Source organism: Lutra lutra, chromosome 6 (genome assembly GCF_902655055.1).
Source record: "Lutra lutra chromosome 6, mLutLut1.2, whole genome shotgun sequence".
In the NCBI taxonomy this organism is placed as follows: Eukaryota; Metazoa; Chordata; class Mammalia; order Carnivora; family Mustelidae; genus Lutra; species Lutra lutra.
In genome coordinates, this window is record NC_062283.1 from 52,826,974 (window position 1) to 52,831,819 (window position 4,846).

The following is a 4,846-nucleotide window of genomic DNA, read 5'->3' on the forward strand; positions in this document are numbered from 1 at the left end:
CCAATCACAGTGATCAGTTACCTATGGTTTCTAGAAGCTCAATCATAAAACTGAAGTTCTAGGTCTGGGCTCTGCTAAAGCGGCCAAGAGCAAAGTCTCAAAAAAGAAAAGAAAAATGTGGAGATGGTAGGTGATTCCCTAATTTCATACTCCCTGAATGCACTAGTCTCCACCTGGAGACAGTCATCAACCATGAGACTGTTGGGTTTAGATAAATAGGACTGCAGCAACTGGGGATTCTGAGCATCTGACCAAATGATGAGGAATTCTCTGAAAGTCATTTTTAAAGCCCGTGTTTAATGGCATAGACTTTGGTCAGGTCAGAGTCATATGAAATTCACAGCTTCTGGCACAACCCGTCCTTCAGAAGAGTAATCAAATTATACATTAAGCTATTAAAATGAAAGCTTATGCAGTAGGATGCTTAATCAGAACTGGAAAAGTGGTGTGATTCCCTCCTCCTGGGCATTTGCCTTATTAATGAAATGTGGCCAAAGGTCCCATGCTGACCAGACACAAAAGTCCAAATGTTGAGTAAATGTGTAACAGGAGGGTAACAAAGACAACTCCAAAGGTGACTGGGGTGCAAAGGATTGGTTGTTTAAATGTAAAACACAAAAAAAACTTGCTAAGCAAAATCAGAATGAAAAACTAAGCATATGTTTATGTATGTATTTCTTGCTAAGGTATATATGTATAAATTGTGTTTTGAAAACAAAGATGACAGAAAGGAAATAAAACATCACTAGTGAGTTATGGGTAGTTTGGGTCATTTTCTTCAAACTTTAGCATTCTATAATTCAAGTTTTCTACAATGACTCTATATCACTTTTATACACCAAAACACATACAGAAAGGAAGTCTTTTTTTTTTAAACTAAACTGACATTCAACCCAAACAGCTGAAATCAGTGCATATCTAAAAGCAAAAATAAATACACTTTTAAAGATTAAAAAATAAATAAAAGCAGATTTAAATTCAACACTCCCTGCTATAGAGATCCTATCATGATTCTTAGCCAAACTTACTCCAACAAGGGATGGGGCAGAGGTTTTGGCCGAGAGATTGTGGGAAGTCTGGTTTGGCTCATGTTTCCAATAAGTCTCCTCATTCTGAGACCAGGAAAGGCAAGAGAGGACAGGTGCTCTTGCTTGCTGGTCAAATAATGATCAAATTTGAATCAGTGACTCAGCAGCTCTATTAGGACACAGAATCACACCTCCTGACCTCAGTCTGCAACTGATGGTCAACAGGTCATTAGAAGGCAGCCTCACAATTATTAAATAAAGCAAAGGTGCTGAAAATAAAACAGTTTATCATCTCCAACAAAGAAAAAGAGCCAAGAGAACCATGGACAAGACTCTTAATTCTTCTGATCCTAGAGATGTGAAAAAATATTGCCAAGCTGGAAGACAGAAAGCATCTGCTTATTTTACGAAGAAAGGAGTCAACTACAAAAAAAAAGAACAAGGAGAGGAGGAGAAGGTACATGGATTGAAGCATTCTTGGTCAGAAAGAGCAGGAGCTGATGTAATGCCCGACACTTGCTGGAGTGTGTATCTACTCTGAGGCAAAGGTTGAATATTTTAAGGAAAAGTTAAAAATATGACATCTGTATCAGGCTCCACCAGGCATGAACTTCCAGAGACACCTATGTATGTGGAAGGAAGTAACAGTTTACCACACAACCTGGCTATCACATACCACTTACTGAAGAACTTGCCACTGACAGTTTGGAAGAAGATGCATCTTTGTTTTTATCAAATAAACTCAGAAAAATAGTACTAAAAAAACCTATGAGTTTCAGAAGAGGTTTGTCCTGCTGCTTACAATGTCCATTGCAATCTTATTTTTTATTGTTGTTCGTTTTTGTTTTGGGTTTTTTTTTTTTCCCTAAAGATTTTATTTGACAGAGATCACAAGTAGGCAGAGAGTGGGGGGTGGGTGGGTAGGTTCGAGGAGCAGGCTCCCTGCTGAGCAGAGAGCCCTATGCGGGGCTGGATCCCAGGACCAAGGCAGAGGCTTTAACCCACTGAACCACCCAGGTGCCCCTGTTTTGTTTTGTTTTTAAGATTATTTATTTATTTATTTGAGAGAGAGAGAGAGAGCACCTGAGCATGAGGGGTGGGGAGTGGGAGGAGGCAAAGAGGTACAGAGGGAGAGGGAGAAGCAGACTGCCCGTTGGGCAGGGAGCCAGACCTGGAGCCAGATCCCAGGACCCTGAAATTATGAGCTGAGCTGAAGGCAGGCGCTTAACCATCCAGGCCACCCAGCTACCCCAGCTGCAGTGTTTAAAAAGGCTTCCCTCATCAGCAATCTTGGGGGGGACTGACCAGCCCAAAGAAAGCCTAAACTGTGTGTGTTTTCTGTCAAGTGTTCAGGACCAGAAAACCTGCCTAAGTATGTACATCTCCTATCTGCCAGTGTAGACTACAGTAAATTGAGATCTACCAAATCATTTCTGCCCATCTTATTCTTAGCTGTTTATAGGCATGGGTTTTCACTCCTGTATCTGTATCTGCCTATTGACCTGTAAGCTGGACCCACATACCCGGAGGTTTCCCCACCTCTCCTGTCCTTGGGATGTGGGGTGCTTGCCTTTCCTGCTCCCAGAGGCAACTCCAAGGACACAGCCTTGAGATAGGGATGTGGTTATTGAGAGCACTGACACTGTACATGACTGAACTCGGCCGGTCAAGGCCACCTTATAAACTTTTAAGATTTGGCCGGTGGCTGTGAGCCACAACTGTGAGGTATGAGCACTGTGGTATTATTAAATTACTGATTTTTCTTTTCTGAAAATACATTTGAGCATCACTTCTGGGGAAACTACAACTTTAAGGGACTCAGTCTCATTTATTTTCCAAAGATGGAAGCAGAAACTGAATTACCCTCATTGTGCCAAGTGGCCATCATTGGTTGGGTTTGTTGTTTAAATTTTGTCAAGAAAATAATCCCATTTCACTCACTGTGCCTTTTGTCATTAGGGAAGGAGGAATGACTCCCAGTTCTAATTACCTCAGTGTGCCTGTCTAATTTAAAGTCATGTTGAGAGAGGCTCCATTCCAATTTCTGGGTCAAGCTGAAATAACCCCAAGCGGAGACACTGGAAGGTGTTATTTGCAAAGATTATTGTTACCATGTAGAAATAGGTACGCTTACCTAAATTTCCTTTAGAGAAAAACTATCCACCTATAAAAAATTGCCTTATGGGGTGCCTGGGTGGCTCTGTCGGTTAAGCATCTGCCTTCCACTCACGTCCTGATCCTGGAGACCTGGGATCCAGCCCTGCATCAGGCTCCCTGGTCAGTGGAGAGCCTTCTCCCTCTCCCTCTGCTGCTGCTCTGCCTACTTGTGCGCTCTCTCTCTCTCTCTCTCTCTGTCAAATAAATAAATAAAATATTTTTTAAAAATTGCCTTGACAAAAACAGTTGTGATTTGACTAATCATTTTGCCTCTTTAAATGATGAGGGTTGTGCAAGTTGGATACTCGATGAGCCCACATTGCACTGTGGATACATATCTGTGTTTAGGAGCTATGAGAACAGAAGGTGCTGTGTACAGAAAGATTGCTTTGAAGCAATATTTGCAAAACATGCAAACTTCTGTATCTGTATTTGAAAAAAAATAAAACAGGTTTTTGTTGCTAAAAAAAAATGTTGTTTCTCATCTTGCCGCAGTCCAAGATAAGCCTTGTATGCAAGTTCCCTTTGCTTATTAAACCTGCCACCTACAAACCTGGAGGGGCCTCTTCCTCTCTCCAAGTACAGGGGCTGGTTTCAGATTTCACCAGGGAAACTCCAGGAAGCCGGTGAGCCAACAGCAGCTCTGGCCATCCCCCTGGAAGGAATTCACCAAGATTTTTATAGTCTAATCCCTACACTTGGGTGCACAGAGTCAACATTTATTAGATACTTCTGAACTTGATCATTTCAATGAATATTTTTGCCATTTACGGGGGCGGGGGGGATGCCCTTCCTTTTCCCCTTGAGCCATTCTAGCAGCTGCAGGTAGATGTTATGCAGACCCATGCTGTCAGAGCTGCCCCCGGTTGCTCTCACGTACAATTGGAGATCCTATGGCCATAGTCGACCACGGCCCTTGGAAACCAGCTAAAAAAATGTTTAACTTAAAAAAATGTATACTAGGGGCGCCTGGGTGGCTCAGTGGGTTAAGCCGCTGCCTTCCGCTCAGGTCATGATCTCGGGGTCCTGGGATCGAGTCCCGCATCGGGCTCTCTGCTCAGCGAGAAGCCTGCTTCCCTCTCTCTCTCTCTCTCTGCCTTCCTCTCTGTCTACTTGTGATCTCTCTCTGTCAAGTAAATAAATAAAAAAAAAAAAAAAAAAGAAAGAAAAAAAAATGTATACTAACCATCACAGCTTGCCTCTAAAGGACTATAATCTTTTTCTTTTTCAGGTCTTGATGATTCTTATACCTCTTTTTATTATTTTTTTATTATTATTGTGTATTTCTGTCATCAGGCTGAAAGCTTGATGGGGGTTCCTGGGTGGAAGGGAGGAGAAAAAATGAAACAAGATGGACCAGGGAGGGAGACAAACCAGAAGAGACTCTTAATTTCAGGAAACAAACTGAGGGTTGCTGGGGGGTGAGGTGGGAGAGATAGGGTGACTGGGTGATGGACCTTGGGGAGAGTATGTGCTATGGTAAGTGCTATGAATTGTGTAAGCCTGATGATTCACAGACCTGTACCCCTAGGGCATAAAATACATTAGAAATAAATAAATAAATAAATAAGAAAGAAAGAAAGAAAGAAAGAAAGAAAGAAAGAAAGAAACGGGTACCCCCAGTAAATAAATCCTATGATGTGCGGCAGCATAGAAAAGAA

General features: G+C 42.1%; 1 non-coding gene across 1 annotated transcript; it reads right to left on the reverse strand.

Moving 5' to 3' along the window:
* Positions 1-3,982: 3,982 nt before the first annotated feature.
* LOC125103441 (small nucleolar RNA SNORA44) lies at positions 3,983-4,115 on the reverse strand. Its single transcript, XR_007128427.1, has one exon. It is a non-coding gene; the product is annotated as a small nucleolar RNA SNORA44 (small nucleolar RNA).
* Positions 4,116-4,846: the final 731 nt, after the last annotated feature.